Genomic DNA, 18,248 nt, shown 5'->3' with positions numbered 1-18,248 from the left:
AATTGAGTTTATCTCTTCAATGTTTTCCCCACCATAATTATGATGCAGCTGGACAACACATGGTGCCAGTTGCCTATGGTAGGCAAGTAAGGCCACAGTCACTTGAGGCTATCAGTTGACTTTCCAGCCAATTCCATTATTCAAGTGCACAAACACATGTAGGCAAACTATTGTGTATTTCACATGATAGAAGGGAAACAGATATGTGTCCCAAACCAAATGTACAGATAAATGCACCTTCAAGAACAGTTGCAGCAGGTGTTGGTGATGGCTGCTCCTCATATACCTAATGTACCAGGTGTTGGGGATGGGTGCTCCTCACATACCTAATGCAGCAGGTGTTGGGGATGGGTGCTCCTCACATACCTAATGCAGTGGGATGAGTGCTCCTCACATACATACCTAATGCAGCTGGTGCCCCATCTAGATACTCCACCCAGAATCACTAGAGTCCATTTCCATGCTCACCATTCTGCTGCAAGTAATCAGAGCCTCTGTGTTTGTGGGAAGGTTGCTCAAGCTAGAGAATTTTGCTTCCCCTCCCTTTTACAGATCATCACTCCCCAGACATTAAAACATCCCCTTGGGACTCCTACACCCAGTGCTCGGGAAACATCGCCTAAGAGGGTGCAGGAAATAAAAAAGTAAGAGCCAGAGGTTCAGGAAGTGTTGTAAGATCCTGCCTTCTAGCTATGATAGGGAAGCTACCATCATGAAATTTCAACAATATGGCTGCCTAAGCAAGACCTGAGCAACTGCAACAACAGTTGACATTCCAACACAGATGGAAGAAATCCCATGAAGCCCCACCCCTAGATGAAGAGCTATAGGTAATTACCAATACTGAGAAAGGGAGAATTAGTCTTCCCCAGAAATGAGTCCTCTCATTGGTTATCCAGTACCAGGTGATGGATCCTAGAAACACATAAATGCAGGCAACACAGAGAGGAGAAAGCAGGATACAGTTACATGTTGATTCATTCCTATGCATATGTAACAATGGCTAAACAAAGGGGAGCTGTGGATTGGGGAGGAGGCAGACGTGAGATGGGGAGAAGGGATGGAACTGCATGATTCCATTATATTTAAATAAAAACAAAAAAGAATAAAATAACCCTGTGGACAGCTTTTTGCCATGGGCTAAGAGAAATATTAGATACCCCACTGGTCGGCCATTTGACAAGAACTATTCTGAGACATATTTTTAAACAGGCTGAGTTTCAGGTAACTCCTGTGATAGACGGCTCAAGAACGTATCCTTCATCAGCCGTCTTCCCTTTCCAGTGTCACCTCCACACTCCTGGGTGGTCTCCTCGCCCCTTCTGCGAGAACTGCATATGCTCAGTCTTGCTCCAGTTCTGGTGTTGTACAGAAAACAAGAAGCGTCACCATCTCCCTCGCTGGGCATCTCTGCTATGCCCCAGTGGCGATTTCTCTACTTTGCAGCCCTTCTTCACTAGGCAACACCTTTTACAGATGTCCCTTCATGGTGCTTAGAAAGTCATCCCCCTCTCTGCCTGCATATCCCAAGAAGAGAAGCAAAATTCTAGAGACTCTCACAACCCTTCCACCCACCCCAAGATCTTATCACTGTAGTCGGGCAGCAAAAATAGATTTCCCCCAGAAGGGGATGGCATTACCACCCAAATACGATTTACCTATAAATAGCAAAGCCATGCATGGGCATGCACAGGCTCCCACCTACTTCCTCTCTCACCTCTTGTCTCACCCTCTCTGTCTGCCTTATGGCATTTGATGCAAAGCTAGCCTTCCTGAATGAACCACTTGGAGTCTCCTAAAATATGCTACACTACCTTCCTCCTTCTGCCTTTTTAGATGCTGTTTCCATCTGCCTGAAATGTCTGGTCTACTCAGAGGTTCTTAAAACAAGTTTCCTTCTCACTCCACCCAGATTCTTGTGTTCCAGAAATTTCTCACGGGAGGGGAGGGAAGAAGAGGGAGGGAGGGAGGGAGGGAGGGAGGGAGGGAGGGAGGGAGGGAGGGAGAGAGAGAGAGAGAGAGAGAGAGAGAGAGAGAGAGAGAGAGAGAGAGAGAGAACTTGAGAGGGAACTGTTCAGAAGATGGAGTCTCCTCTCAAAACAGATAATCAAGCCAGCCTTGGGGATAACCTGCCAGCTGTTACAGATGGAGTTGCAAGAGTGGGTAATGGCATCGTTCCCAAGGGTCAGGGAAAAGATAACCCTTCAAGTGTTTTGCAAGGTGACTTTAGAGGTTCAGAAGCCCAGGAAAGAAAAAGGTAGGGAAGCACTCCTGGCCAGTCTCTTACATTTTTGTTAATGGCCTGCATGGTGAATGAGAGGAGGGGAAAGGATGACTGGAGGGAAGGAGAGGGGAGGGGAAGAGAGAAGGAGGGAAGAAAAAAGGAAAGGAAGGGAGGCTGGTGGGGTAAGGGAGCCCAACTGGGAGGAGAAAGGAAGTATAGGAAGTGGGAGGGGAGATAAAAAATGGGAATGGGGGTGAATGTTATCATAGCCATTATAAACAAGTTTGATACTGTCAGGGAATTTTTATTATGAATAAATGAAAAAGTAACATTTCTGCTACCCCTCTCTCTTGCTCAAAATTTGTGTATTTCTCATGTTAAAGGCGAGCAAACCTGTGAATAACATTTTTTTTTTTTTTTTTTTTTTTTTGCTTCTTACACTACCTTAAAAAAAAAATCCCCTTTCTATTTACAGACAATGACACCTTTTGTTTCTCTGGCCCTTATATTGATGGCATGAATTTTTTATATAAGCACAAGAGTCAAAAATATCACTAAATATTTAAACAGATCCACATACATGTGTGTAAATGAGACAGTGCATACATATATTACATAACCTGAGCACTGATAGTGCTTGGAAATGACAAAAACTGTGAATGTAACACAGCTAACATTGTTGGAGACCCAGAACAACAGGCCAGAGTAACTAACCCTGCTTATGCAAAAATGTCTCTAGGAGGTATATCACTATATACAATAAACATATGCCAACTTCATTCAAACAAAAACGTCAAACAAAGAGAAACAATGTTTTAAGGGGCAGGGGTGGGGTGGGGATGAGTCCTTCCTCTCTTGCTAGCCCATGGGCATCTGAAGTGTCAGTGCAGTAGGCAGAAGGGAGGCAGTCCTCAAGGCCCTCTTGTCCCTTACCTTGAAGAGGACAACATCCCAGCTTCCCTGGGACAGCAGAAACCAAAGAACATCTGAGTTTTCCTTTCTGTTCCTTCCTCTGGGCATGTCTAAGCTGGATATCCACATTCCTGCATAATTGCAGAGCTGAAAACTTATCCTTTTAGCTGCACTTAGCTCTTCTGAAGTACAAGGTGGAGGAAGTCTCCATCCTGGGAAATCTGAGCTGTGATGTGGGACAAAGGCTGTTCTGTCTTTGATAAACAAATGAAGCTCCACATTAAAGGTGCTTTCTGATCCTCATTTAAGGAAGCAGGCCCCAAGGAAATGAGCCCAGCCTCCTGGAGCAGCTTTCCACATCAAGGTTGGAAAGCACTGAGGTTAAGCATGCCATATCTGTCCTAACAAGTGCTTAGAGATGGGCAAGACAGGCCTCTGACCTTTCTGACGGTGCCTGCTTGTGAATCCAAAATCATTCAAATATGTTTAAGGGACCCCCGGGAGCTGTTCCAACCACTACGGAACAAGCAAGAGACCAGAGCTTGCCGGGCGGTGGTGGCGCACACCTTTAATCCCAGCACTCAGGAGGCAGAGCCAGGCAGACCTCTGTGAGTTCGAGGCCAGCCTGGTCTACCAAGTGAGTTCCAGGAAAGGCGCAAAGCTACACAAAGAAACCCTGTCTCGAAAAAACAAAACAAAACAAAACAAAAAAAAGAAGAAGAAGAAGAAGAAGAAGAAGAAGAAGAAGAAGAAGAAGAAGAAGAAGAAGAAGAAGAAGAAGAAGAGACCAGAGCTTGTAAATGATAGTAGGACCTCAAATCCAATGGCTTTAATGATTCTAGGAATGGAAATATATAAAGATGTGAATAATGAATAGATAACTTCAGAAAAAAGTTTAGAAGAAAAATAAGATTTGCCAAAATTTATCTGTGGGATAACACATTTGGCATTAGCTAAGGCAGTCAGTGATGGCCCCAAAATATTTTGGTCTGAAACACACATAATGAAAGGAGCAACCTTTTAAGATGTGACCAGGATTCCTGATCAAGGGAACAGTACTTGTGACAGCCATGAGCTTCAATTTCTCCACAGGGTGTGTGCCTTACACAGATGTCTTTTCCACACACCCTACCCTTTTTACTGTGGCTGAAGGATGTGGCTTGAAACAGTCTAATTTCTAGTCTCAACACAATGGAAAGTGACTAATCTGATTTAGTCTCAGTATTTCTATCTGTAAAATGGTAACAAGAGCAATGCATGTCTCTTTCATAAGGTTGCTGGGAAAATAAAGACAGCGAATATTGGAAATGCTCAGTTTCTTTCTAAGGAAACACAGAGCAACAGTTACTAGACTGTTACTGATTTTCTCTTTGGACAAATTCTGTAAGAAACATTCATATGAGCTAAAAACCACCTAATCCCTAGCCCTTGTCAGAAACAAGAATGAGAATTCTGAGTCACTTCTTACTGGAGTAAGTCTGGTATTAATTACTGTGAAACAGAGGCAAGCTTGGTTCTGGCGTTTCCAATCACCCGCTCAATACCTTGAGTGTTCTGTATCTATGGTCCTCAGTGTGGTTTAGGGCCACTTCTTCTCTTCTTTTTTCCAATAGAGATCCAAAGAGAAAAAGAGTCAGGAGTTGGCCTTTGAGGTTCAAAACAGGGCTTTGATACCCAACAGAAGAACTTCAAACTTGAGCAAAAAGGCGTTTTGAGTTATGAGAGATAGTATCTTTTGAGTTTCAAAAGAACAAAATTCTGAGCTAAATAATAGGCATAGAAGAATATGCTCAGTGATCTGCAAGAATAAGAAAAAAAAAATCCTCCAGGTCAGGAAGAAGAGGCAGAGAAATGTGACCCTTGGACCCTGTCAGATTCTCTGGCAAGGCCAAGTTCAGTACACTGTAAGAGTTAAGATTCAAACAGATATAAAGGTATAGAGAACTTCTTCTGACCCTTCAAGTGGGGACCAAGACAGTGAACAATATCTATGAGCTCATTGTATACTTACTGTTCAAGGAGATTTATTTTCAAGATAAACCTCTATCACCAAGTAATAGACCAGGGGAAATGCAGTTCAAAACTGACTGACATGAAAACAATATGGCCCCCATGTTCCCCATACTCTAACTCATCCTGTCTCTTAGATCAGAAATGAAATTCAGGACCGTATACAGTAGTGTGGTGCTAGACCAGTGGCACTGAGCTTTGAGACCCCCCCCCCCGAGGTTATGCTATTTTCTGGATACCATAATGTTGAACCTTTCACAGGAACAGCGAAGTGTAGCTTTGACAAGGAAGGCATGGAAGTGGCCTCTAAAGATGGACACAGTTCAGTTCATCTCAGAATGCACTCTGAGCTCTCTAGAAGACAGAAACATGCCATGCAGTGTTAGCTTTCCTGAGTTTATAATGACTCTATTCACATTTGGATCGATAGACATGAACTATGATGGTCTGAATCTGCGATGTCCCCATGGGCTCATGATTGGAACACCTGTTCCCCAGCTGGGGTGCTATGGAAGACTGCGGAAACCTCTAGAAGGCAGGGTCCAGCTGATGGAAGTAGGTCTCTGAGAATGCAGCTTGCAAGGTCATATCCATAGTAGGTTCTAGCTGACTGCTCTGCTTCCTCATGCTCCTTTCCCATGAACTCCACATAACTTCCCCACCATGATCACCGAACCCTCTGAAGCCAAGAGCCAAATAAACATTTCCTCCATTACCTTTCTCCTATCAGGCCATTTGGTCCCCGAGACATGAAAGTAACTAATACAGTGTGTAACATCCTCCATTTCCCCAGTGGAAACACTGGTCTTCAGCATGTGAAGACCTCAAGAGCAAAGTTATAAGAAGCAGAAACCGCCTCTGGGAAGAAAGCTTTCCATTAAGACTCTCCCTTAAAAGCAACTCTTAGAACCCAGACGATGAAAACAAGGGCTTTCTTTAATAAAATAAGATGCATGTATAGTAAGGCTTATTCTCAACATAAGCAACCTCTGTGGGTCATTTCATCTCTGATTCCTGACCTGCTCACTCTGCACAATTCAACATCAACCAAGGAGACCATCTTCCTCCAGCCTGTTAACACCCACAACAACTTTCTCTGATAGGAGCCAGATGCCAACTCATGCGTTTTTCCCACCAGGCCAGCCACTGCTCTGACTTTTCAACCTGCTTCCACATGGCTGCTGAAAGAGCATTCACTGTTGCTCAAGGAAACAGCTGTTCTTATCACTCTCCTCTCTGCATAGGAAGACTCATCTCCTTCATCTCACAGGGTTTTAGGGACAACAAGGGGAGACCACCCATCAAAAACAGCCATCACATCCTCCTACAAAATCATTAGATGATCTATAGTCTATAAAAGTCCATTACTTCAATCCCAACATAAGCCATCCTCTGTGTATAAAGTTACAGACATAGGAGAACCTTCTGTGTGGGGATGTCTTTATTCAGTCCACATGCCTGTTTCTATTTTCACTCTATTATTTCATTTCCTAATTTAGCAACCCCAGCACTCAGTGAGTTATTTAGCAATTACCAGGGACACACAGGTCTAACACATGGCAGTGAGGAGAGAGGTTGACAAATGCCCATTAGCACCAGGCCCAGTAATGGCCCCATAATGTTACCATCCACTTAGCCAGATGAAGGTGGCTGTATATTCTAGTGAATTTTAAAAGGTGTCACAACCCAAATTAATTCTCAGCACATTGGGAAGAAAGTATTTACTCCCACTTGGGATTCTGAGGACAACTGCAGAGAGATGGTTGAATGTCAAAATAAAAATACCCTAAGTCAAATTCACCTGACGTGTTATGGACCTGGTTGGAAGCACATTTGCATTTGACACTCTTAGTTCATTCAACAAATATTTACTGAGCATTAATCACATCCCAGGCACAGTGCTGGGCTCTGAGAAAAGCAGGCATAATGCACCACAGTTACCAGCCCAGTGGGACTTAAGAGTTTCAGGAATGAAGTAACTGTAGATCAAATATAATTCATGAAATCATTAACCATACAAAACTGCTTACAAGTATGCATGAATGTTGTTTATTACTAAAAGAGGAGCCTGGGATCATTCTGAGCCTCGAGCAAGATAGCCCAGGTTTTGAGTACATATAATTTACCACTACCTGCTCTTAGATACCTTCCAGAGCTTCAGAGTCTTCTGCTACATACCCTCCCAACAAAATTCTGTGAAAGTGCTAGGGACACACATAGCTCAGTGGTGGGTACTTTCTTAAGACTTGAATATGATTCCCAAAGCACACAAAAAAGCTGGATGGGGTGGCTTGCCTCTGTAATCTCAGAACTTTTCCAGCAATATGGGAGGGGGAAGCAGGAAAATTGGCCAGAAGATGGTAGGCCAACTAGCCTGGGACATGCTACACAGCAACAGTAACAAGAGAGCCCCTGCCTCAAAGCAAGGTGGAAGATGAAAACTGGCACCCTAAAGTTGTCCTCTGACCTCAATACACATGCCAGGACACACTCACACCACACACATGTGCACACAAAAACAAATGTTTAATAGTTCTGTGAAAGGACTAAGACAATGTACATATCTACCCCAGAGTGAGATCTTAACAAAATTAAGTCTAACAGTCACATCATTCCCCTGAGCACTAAATTGTAAGTTCGATCCTACCCAAAGAAGTGTCAGCTAAGCCTAAAAGAATAAATTTTCAAGATTAAATGGGCCACAAAAGGTCAGCAAAGTGAACTTTTATCAAGAGTTACCCCTGCGGAATTTAGCAGAAGGCCCCGGATCAGTGATACTCTTGTTTCTTCCTGATCTCCAGGGTTTTCCTAAAAATACCAGCTGGAACACAGAGCTGCGGACATTTCATGTTTGCCTTTCCTGAAACAAGTAGATGATATGGCTTTCTCTTCAGGGCTGCCATCAGAAGCTTTAAGGCACTGTCCATTAACAAGGAGAGAGGGCAGTCTCAGCCCTTGACCTGATACTCAGAATTCTCATCAAGGGCTTGAATAAAGGCTAACAAAAATCTCTGTGCTGTAGAAATCTCAGCCTTTACCTTGTAGCCAACATGCCATGTAATAGCACCAGGATCCCAGAAGAATTCCACCAGCTGGTAAGGAAGGCTGAATTACACAACATGAAATTTAACAGAGATGAACACAAGGTCCTGCCCTTTGGGGCCCAACAGCCATCTGGACAAGTCCTTTATGGGGAATCAGGTGTGAATGTGCATAACTTGATTGTGTTGCCTGCAAGCTCAGTAGTAGTCAGGCAGACCATTTCTGTTGCATTATTTGAAACAGAGCTCTAGAGCAAAGGAAGTGACCTATCTTTATTCCTTTATTTCTTTATTCATTCCTTTCCTCTTTCCTTCACTCCCTCCCTCTTCCTCCTTTTATAGTTGCAATTTTTTGAAATCTCACTATAGATCGCAGGCAGCTGACTCCAAATTCACAAACCTCTTGCCTCAACCTCCCAGGTGCTGGGGTTACAGGTGTGTACCTCCATGCCTGCCTGAGAGGTGACATTTCTGTCCTTTGTTTTTTGTTACAGGCTTGGGTGCAGTTCAGATAGATACACAAACAGACAGACAGACAGATACATGATACATAGATGGATACAAAAATATATAGGTAGATAGATAGATAGATAGATAGATAGATAGATAGATAGATAGATAGGATATTAGCATTCTTGTATATTGTATAAAGTCAACTGGAGAAGTGATTAGAATTTAAAATAATACCTTTGGTGGTTGAAGAAATTAAGAATAATTAACACAGGAGATTTGTAGGGGTCAGTGGGTTTAATACGTGTCCTTTCTAAAGAGAGAGTGGGCATGTGTACATGTATGTGTGTATGTGTTGTATGTGTGAGTTAATTTAATTCCCAAATCCAACCTTAAATTCTAATTTAAATTCCATTTCCTCTTAAATATGTCTGTACATGCTAATTACATTAGCCTACAAAACCTGACATAATTTTCCATTGCAAATTTTTAGTAAACTATAAAATCATAGATAAACACTTAGCATACATGAACTCACTCAGTCCTCACTCCAGGCCCATTGTTGTTTCTACTTAAAGATGAAGAAATTGAAATGGACATAGATTGAAAGATAGTATGTCAGAGAGAGATGGCTGGTAAGTGGTTGGTCTGGGATATGTATGTAGAGGTGTCTTGATGCCACATTTAACACTCTGACCACAATTTACATGCAGAAGGGAAGGCAGACTCATGTCATGGGCCACACTGGACAGAATGTCTGTTTGCCTGCATGCTTTCTACCAGATCAGAGGGTCTTGGGGGACATGGACACTGTCCAATTCATCACCATTATCTGGTGCTTGGTGCATGGGACTCCTATTAGACTCCTGTGAGTGACTGAACAAGCAAGGCCGGCTGCTGCAGAGCACAGGAACTATACAGTAGAGCTCACTGCTGTGTTGGCTGCCTTACTTCCTACAGAAAGTGCCATAAGCAGGAGAGTTTGTTTCCTTTACAGCAGAAGGTTGAAAGTCAGAAATCAAGTACCAAGCAAGCCACACTCCCTAAGGCACTAAGAAAGACTCTTCCCTTGTCTTTTCTAGCTGTGAGTAGTTGTTGGCATGCTTGGTTTATAGCCATACCCATCCAGTTTCAGCCTCCACTGGTATGTGGCCTCCCTACATCTAACTACCTTCTTGTCTCCAAACCTCTCTTCTCACAAACACACCATTAGAGTCACTGGATTTAAGAGTCATCCTTACTCATGACAACCTCATCTTAACTCGATTATTACTGCAGAGATCCTGTTTCCAAATAAGTTCACACTCACCAGTCCTAGGCAGAATGAATTCAAAAAAGAAACTCACTAGTCTAGGGCAATTAGTTTAGAATATGAGCCAATATTCGTAGGACGGCACAGTTTAGTTTACCAGAGAGTATTTGGGGAAAGGGGCAAAAATGCAATGGTAAGACATTAATTCAATGGCAATAAAACTAAATAAAGGTCTTTTGTTCAATCAATACTAATGCTAACTGAATACACAGAACAAGCCATCAACTTGGGATTTCCCAGCATGAGCAAGATTGTTTCTAACATGAGCAAGGTAGAGCTGTTACAAGGAGAGTCTCTGAGCTGAGCTGGAGGAACAAAACTGCAAAGAAACAAGGAAATATGACAGAATAAAGTTGACTCTGATGAACTACAGAGGCCCATAGTCTAAATGAATTAGCTCCCTATACACGGGAGAGAGAAGAGAATGGCTGTCAGTGATGAATGAAGTTCTCCAGATGGAAAACCAGTGTCCCCAGCTCAGAGTTGACTCTGTTGACTCTACCCATACCACCATTGAGCTCAGGACATCCCATGGCATGGATTATAGCCAATGAGAAACTAGGGCCAGTTGTTGAGGCTGTCAGTAAAGAAGTACAGATTCTACTGTGCTGAGTATTGTAAGTGTGTGAGGCTGCACAGCTGCTAAAACCATCTTGAAAGCATAAGTGGGGAGCCATGAAGCTGCCAAGAGAAACAGTAGATCCTGGGAATGAAGCCATTCATATGAAGTGTAGCAATGGCTACATCCCCTGACATGATATATGTCCTAAACAAACCCCACCTGGAGCCATGCCACACGTAGCCTGTCATTATGTGAGTTAATAATGAAATTTTATTTTGCGTTTTATTTTTAAGCCAGTATGGATTGGATTTCCTGCAACTATAGGCATATGACACTTAATAGAAGCAGCAGCCACACTGCACAAATGGCATGTCAGAAGTCAAAGAGCCCAAGATCAGAGTGCCTTCTGGAAATGACGGAGAGTGCTGTATGGGCTGGTGAAAGAAGGACAAATGCAAAGGCTGGTGAAGAGCTCACTGGAAGGGACTTAGGTCAAATTAAATTGGAGCTTCGTGGTAAGGATAATATCCTGACCAATTCTGAAATCCCTTGGTTTTCTCAATCTGTGTCCTGAAATCTTCACAAGATAGTGAACATTAGCCCAAGAGCGGCAGCCCTGCCTGAGTTACTGCCTCTGATCGTAATGGGCCTGCTGTTGGATACTTTATCTGGATCCATCAATCTTCTGGGCAGAGAAAGGCAGGAGTAAGAATTATCACCCTAGGCTTTGTAAGCCATGATCCTTGGTCATACTGATTACTTGCCTGGCAATAATCTCTGTATCACATGACCTATGGCCAAGTCTCTCCATCATTGAGTACTGGACATTTAGGCATGGAAAGGGATGCCAGAAAACTCCACTTCTGGGCCCCAGATAATTCATAAGAATAGAAAACATAACTGGAGCCTGAAGTCACAGTTGAATGTACATGTGGTCATCAAGCCTCATATTGAGCTTAGCTACTGTCATATAGACAAGAAAGCTTGTCCTAGGACTGCCAGAAATTCATTCTGCCCATTCTACACCAGCACTGAGATGCATCTGTCTATTCTGGTCAGCAGACTGGACTAGGCAACTAGGCCCAAACAGCTAGCATTCTCATCTCTGCCACATAAAAAAGACAGTGTCCCCCCCACCACCATGGGACCAAGTAGAAGAGTAACAAGTCTGTACAAATGGGCTCACAGCTACATATCCAATTAGCAGAGACAAGAGAACAATTTCAGATAAAACCAGAGCTCTAGAAAAGTTTGAGGATCTTGGTCATCTGTTTGTCTGACTATTAATTATCTGCCTAATCCTCTAAATTATAGACCCAATGAGAGCAGTAACCTTGTCATTTTGAATCAGTGTTATATCCCTTTTATTTAATGGTAATATGTCAAAAACACTACAATATGGCTATAGGTCATACAATATTAATCCTTTCTCTCTTTCTCTCTGCCACCCTCCCTTCCTCTCTCTCTTTCTGTGTGTGTGTGTGTGTGTGTGTGTGTGTGTGTGTGTGTGTGTGTGTGTGACCCTTTCCCAATCTCCTGTCACTAAGCTGAGGTGCAGGCTAAATAACTTACACACGTCCACATAAACAATGTATGCAGCAAGGACTGGAACCCAACACTAGTGGTTCCATAGTTCATGCCCTCACTACTACTGTATGTATGTGACCTTCCAACTATCTACAGCATTTATTTCACAATAACTTATGGAGTATCTACTACACGGCAGCCCTGTTTCCTGGTTCTGGTGATTCATCTGTTAGTAACAGAAATAAAAAGTACATCAAAAATCTGAAAGGATGAATGCATGGATAGATGGAGATGTATAGGTAAGTGGATGGATGACTGTTAAACATGGGTAAACTGAGGGACAGACAGATAGATGCACTGATAGACAGATAAGCTTATGGACAGAGTACTTGGAAGATTAGCCAATAGCAAAGAAAGTCTCAAATATGTAGACAGAGCCCATGATCAGTAGATGAGGCTGTGGGCCTCTCTTCCTGAGGTTTGTTCTTGTATTTTCAAAGATAATTTGTCTGCAGCATGCACACAGACACCGTGATTATAATCCTGGCTCTATAGTTAAAGCACACAGCTGGAAGGTAAGAGCCTTTGCCTAAAAGCCTGGTTCCATCCTTTTACCATCTGTGTTATCTGGAACAGATCACTTAACCCTCCCCCCAAGACCCTTTTCCTCAAATGTAAAATGAGAACAACCCCAACTACTCACACAGTTGTGAACTGAATATTATTTGTTATTGTTCAGAGCCCAGTTCAAATGTCACCTCCTTGGTGTAGCATTTGACTCAACTCAATTCAACAACTATTTATGAATTGTGCCCTTTTTGCAGACTCTGTGCTGGGGGCAAGGACAAAGCAGTAAATTAGACAAATACAATCTTTGTGTTGGAAGATATATTAAGCCAGAAAAAAAAATAAAGGGAAAAACAAACAAGAATTGAAAGACAAAGTTGTGATGAGAATACTATTAGCTTCTTTGATGTCCCCAAACTGCTCACTTGAGTGGATGCTGGGTATGCATTTGCTTCCACTATCAAACATGGCTTTTAAAGTGGGGTCTACATAAATTGAACATGGGAAAAAACATAAAAATAAATAGAAAGGATGGGAGTGAAGTAGAAAAAATGAGGGGAAAATCAATCAGTGAAACCGTTAGGACACTCTGCTTATCCATGGCAATAATTACTTGGGACTTCTTCACAGAAACTAAATCCAGAGGCACACTCAGTCTGCTGTGAAGTGATGTCCACATATTTAGATAAAATATGATCATCCTGTCAGAACTCACAAATCCAGAAATCTCAGATGAAATTACATAAAGATAATAAACAGACTTTAGCCGTAAGAGATGTTGGTGGTAAAACATCTCGTATGCCTAGACCCAGAGGGACAACTGTAGAACACTGAAAAATGCTGATGAATGTTTCCCACTCTTAGAGCTGCATCCCTTAGAGCTACATGACTCTGACAGCTTCCCATCAGCCCATGGACTGAGCTCATCATTCCTTTGAACTTAACGTTGTCCACATGGCTTGGTTAATGAGACATTACGAGACATTACAAGAGGCAAAACCAGTAGAAACAGACAAGTGTTTGCACTATGGGGTGTGCTTTCTTGCCATTTTTGAAACTTTGCCCACTCTTTCTTGAACTTCTAGGCTAGCTAAGCTTGCTAGAGAATGAAAGACACATGGCTGATTCATGCCAACTGCCCTGCTGACACTAGACCAACTGCCAGGCACAAATGGGGCTCTTCTCTAACAGACAGCCCTGCCAGGCTGCCATCTGACTTCAGAGATCAGCTGGGTGTGCCCTCAACCAGAAAAACCATCTGATCAACTACAGAATTTTGAGAAATAATAAAGTCCTTAAGATTTAAAACTGGAAGTTTTATGTGATATTTTATGCTCTCAGGTTCACTAAAGAACAGACTTGGGCTGAGAAGACCACTAAGTCAGTTAAATGCTTGCTGTATGAGCATATTAGCTTGAGTTCAGATTCCCAGCACCCACTTAAACAGCCTGCCACAGAAGCACACACCTAAGCACTTGCTAGCAAGCCAATCTAGCTGAATAGGTGATCTCCAGGTTGAGAAAGAGACTGTGTCTGAAAACATAAAGTGGAGAGTGTTGAGGATAACACCTGATGTCAGTTGCTAGCCAGATGCACCCAACTGTAAACAGAAATATACATATATACAAAAATACTTAAAAAAAAAAAAGGACAAAACATGAACTTTGGGTACCCATGACCTCCCGCAGGCTGAGTGAACAGGCTGTTGTGGGTAATGTCCTTCTCTTCTGTTCCCTGTTCTCTGTTCTTCAAACCGAAAGATCATTTCTGCAGAGTTTCATCTCAGCAATAGAAACACATGAGCAGACCACTCTCTGGAATTTAAGAGACAGTCTACATGTATGCAATAAGCACTGAATATACAAACCACTTTTGAAACAGTTATTCAACATACACTAGTTGAACACCAGTATGGGCTCCAAATTCTCATCACAACAAAAGAGAAGGTAAAATGCATCCTGCCTCTATATGACTGACTATATCAAGGGTTGTAATTTAGCCAGATCCAGTTGGCCTAACCCAGCTCACCACTTCCATTACTTTTATGCTTTGGGCCCCTAAAGGCCAGGTCTCCAGCTTTATGTCCTCGTGCCCATATTGGAAGGTGAATACACCGTAGTTTCTCATTCTTACATAGGAGGGTGAAAAGCCATGCTGCATACGTCCCTCCACTGAGCAGCTGGAGCAAGAAGTGGCATTATGACAAGTGTTGGGTCTTATCCTGGATCTTTAACAAAATATCTACCAACATACACTTGTCAGCAGCACTCAGGAAGGAGAGACCTCTGAGTTCAAAGCACAGAGGTTGGGAAGACAGAATCTGGACTCCACTGAGTCTGAATTCAGGACTTAACTGTTTATGTTAGTCAACTTTTCTGTACTTTAGTTTTTTTCTAATTCTAATGGAAATCGTAAAAGTCACTACTCAGCCATGTTATTGTAAGGACTTAATGACAAGAGGCACATGCATACAAATACCTGGCTGTTGGTGGCAAATGTCGTGTATGTCACTACTTTTCAGTATCCTCTTTATTATTCCACTTACACTACTCTCTGCTAATCATACTGAACTCTTTTCATCCATAAAACTAAGACAGCAATGTGTTTATATTATAACATCAACCAACAAATCTGAGGATTAAAGGACATATAGCAACAGACAGGCAATGAAGGCCTGTAGGTTCAGCACCAAAAAAGCCCAGACAGGAAGATCACAAGTTCAAATCCATTCTGGACTACATAGTGAGTTCCAGGATAGCCTGGGCTATAGAATGAGACAATAAAAAATTAAAAATAAGCAAGAAAATAACACATATAAAAGGTCTAGCATAGAGACTAGAATTTTATAAATAGTAAGGAATAAATTATTTTGTGTCTTGGCGTCCTCATTTATAAAATAACATAGATAACAGAGTTTCAGTATAGATCATGTTTTGATACTAGATTTGAAATGGATACAGATTCAGTTAGTATTACCTCTCCTACTGTTCCAGATATCTGATGTGTGGCCAGGGTCCCACAGCTGGCTTGTTTAGTCATCACATTCTGAGCCTCTCTGTAACTACTTACAAAACAGGAATAGTCACCCCGTTACACACACCCTGAAAGTCAAGAAGATGGCAAATAACTGTTCAAAGCTACAGAATTTACAAGTGAAGAACAAGTCTGAATCTTGGAGTATCTCTCTTCAGCATCCATCCATCACTTCCCCAGCCTTAGGCCACCGTAACCATATCCCTGCACAGGAAAGGATGCCATAACCAGCCCTTCTCTGCTTCCTAAGAGAGTGATGTTATTTCACAGCACAGACTTCCTTTTGCTCAAGGAAAGGCTGTGAACCCACACAACCAGTACTGTTTCTCCACGGAGAGCCAATCAGCCGCCAAGTCCCCGGGGCTGTGACTTGGCAGCCAGCCCCTTCTGCGCCCCCAAGAGCAGATGGCTGCCTTCGAGGCCATCTTTCTCCAAGCTCCTTCCTCATACCCTAGGAACCTTCAGTAATTACCACTATCATTCTTACATTAAATAAGACTGAACAAAATCAAGACTCCAAAGGTGCAGCAAAAAAAAATAATAAAATAAAAATAAACAGAAGCATAGGCACACACAAACACAGATACAAGCACAAAGACACATCCAGGCAAACCCTTAGATGCCACAAGGTGTTTTAAAGGCAGAGACATGAAAAGAGACTCTGGGGCATCACACTACCACAAACCTGCTTGCACACAACTTTAATCTGGCTCTCCCTTAGAGGCAGATAGAGCGTTTTTTCAAGCTTGCTAGCCCCTGTTTTGCCTGTAAGGAACATGGCAGGGGGTATGTAATGTCTGTACTGACAAGGATCATCCCTGTTTCTCTTGATTCCTAACCAATGTTTAAAGTTGATGATCTGAATTACAACATTTCCTCCTTAAAGAAATGACTTACTAGGAAGAAATGTTTGGTTTTCCTTCTGTTTGTTTGAAGCCTGAACCTTTCCAAGCTGAAGTCTGTACAAATGGTCTCTGTTTACAAAAACATTTTCTTCTCCAACTTAAACAGTGTTTGCATTCCTCCTCTTCAACTTCCTATCCCTTCTTCTCCTCCTCTTGGTCCTCCTTTCTTTCTTTATTATTTTCTTTGAAGATCCAAAATCTAGTAGGCTATTATTCTGAATCAAGGTATCCCCAGACAAGAATCTGCTGCAGGAGGCTAGGAGAAGGGACATCTGTTGTAAGTACCCTGGACTCCTTCTAAAGGGAGGGGAAGAAACAAAGAAAAGCAGCCTGCTGCTCAATCCAGACTTGATCAGCATCTTACAGATACTTTACGATGTTTCCAAGGAAATCAGCTCTTCTGCATAAAATTCACTTTATTCTTCAAAGTTCTAAGTCCGTTCTATTCCTTGCAGAGGCTTCCAAAGAAAGAGGCTTGGCCCTCGATTTCAGTGTCTTAGCAGCACCCTTATCCTTAGGGTGGGAGGTAGGAAGGAGTAGAAGAAGCAGGAGAAACAAGACAAGCAAAGTGGGTATACAGCAAGCTAGCAGACACATAGATGCATGTGCATCCCAAGAGAACCATCCTCACATCGTTTTTTACCTCAATTCCCTATCTCAAAAATCACTCTGGAGGAGATGACAAACATCTACCGAGCTGTGTATCTATGTACCTGCCTAGTTATCACCCATCTATCTGTCTGTCTGTTCATCTATCTATCCATCCATCCATCCATCCATCCATTCATCCATCTACCACCTACCCACCTGTCTATATTACCACTTGCCTTAGTATTTTAACAGGCAAATTGAAGAACACCAAATATTTCCTAAGTTCCTGTTGCATATCAGTCTATATGGCAGAGCAACTTGATTGTAGCCAGGTGGGTACAGACTGACTCAGAGCCCTGAACTTCATTCCCAAAGTTCTTCATCAGGATCTCAGTGAGTCAGTAATTCTTAATCGTTATCATAAAGAATGTCAACATTCATTCAGCCTACATTTACTAATTATGTATTAAGTGGAGGAACTATAGCTGGTGCAAGATGAAGACCTGGGAATAGCATCCATGGTCTTGGGAGCCCTATATTCCCCGAGCCACCTTGAGTGTGTGCAAGCATGCGTGTGTGTACATGTACTTGTTTACAGAAGACCAAGAGTGAGGCTATACAAATTTACAAAGCACCATTACATCACATGCTTAACTACATTGAAGAAAATTGGTCCTGACAGCACGGGATCCTGAATGATCATGTTGGTCATTCCAGAGACATCAGATACTCCCCTTGGGTCGAGTCTCAAGAATGCTACCTGGCCTCATTTCTCTCCTCTTCCAGCTAGGCAACCAGAACTGGCTGCATTTGCTTCTCCTAGCAGGGTGTTAATTCCATCATTACCTTCCTTCTCCCATTTCCTTTTCAAAGCTGTGCTCTGTGGATTCTCCTTAAGTCTTTAGGGAATTCCTTCAAGACAATGCCATTGCTCTGGATCCAGACACAGGATTCAGACCAGTCATAACAGGTATTCCTATATCTCAGTTAGTGAAATGATTGTGAGGTTTTTTTTTTGGGGGGGTAGCTTTTTTGAGACAGGGTTTCTCTGTGTATCCCTAGCTATACTGGAACTCACTTTGTAGACCTGGCTATTCTGGAACTCACAGAGATC

The 18,248-nt window shown here is 42.4% G+C and overlaps 1 protein-coding gene across 1 annotated transcript in view; it reads right to left on the bottom strand.

Annotated features, from left to right (window-relative positions):
* The window catches only part of Hs3st4 (heparan sulfate-glucosamine 3-sulfotransferase 4), a 413,720-nt gene that overhangs the window by 223,803 nt on the left and 171,669 nt on the right, over positions 1 to 18,248 (bottom strand). The window lies entirely within an intron of this gene.

The sequence above is a fragment of the Peromyscus maniculatus genome, chromosome 1 (assembly GCF_049852395.1).
Source record: "Peromyscus maniculatus bairdii isolate BWxNUB_F1_BW_parent chromosome 1, HU_Pman_BW_mat_3.1, whole genome shotgun sequence".
Taxonomy (NCBI): domain Eukaryota; kingdom Metazoa; phylum Chordata; class Mammalia; order Rodentia; family Cricetidae; genus Peromyscus; species Peromyscus maniculatus.
The sequence above is the reverse complement of the archived record's forward strand: the minus strand, read 5'-3'. Positions and strand labels throughout refer to the sequence as shown.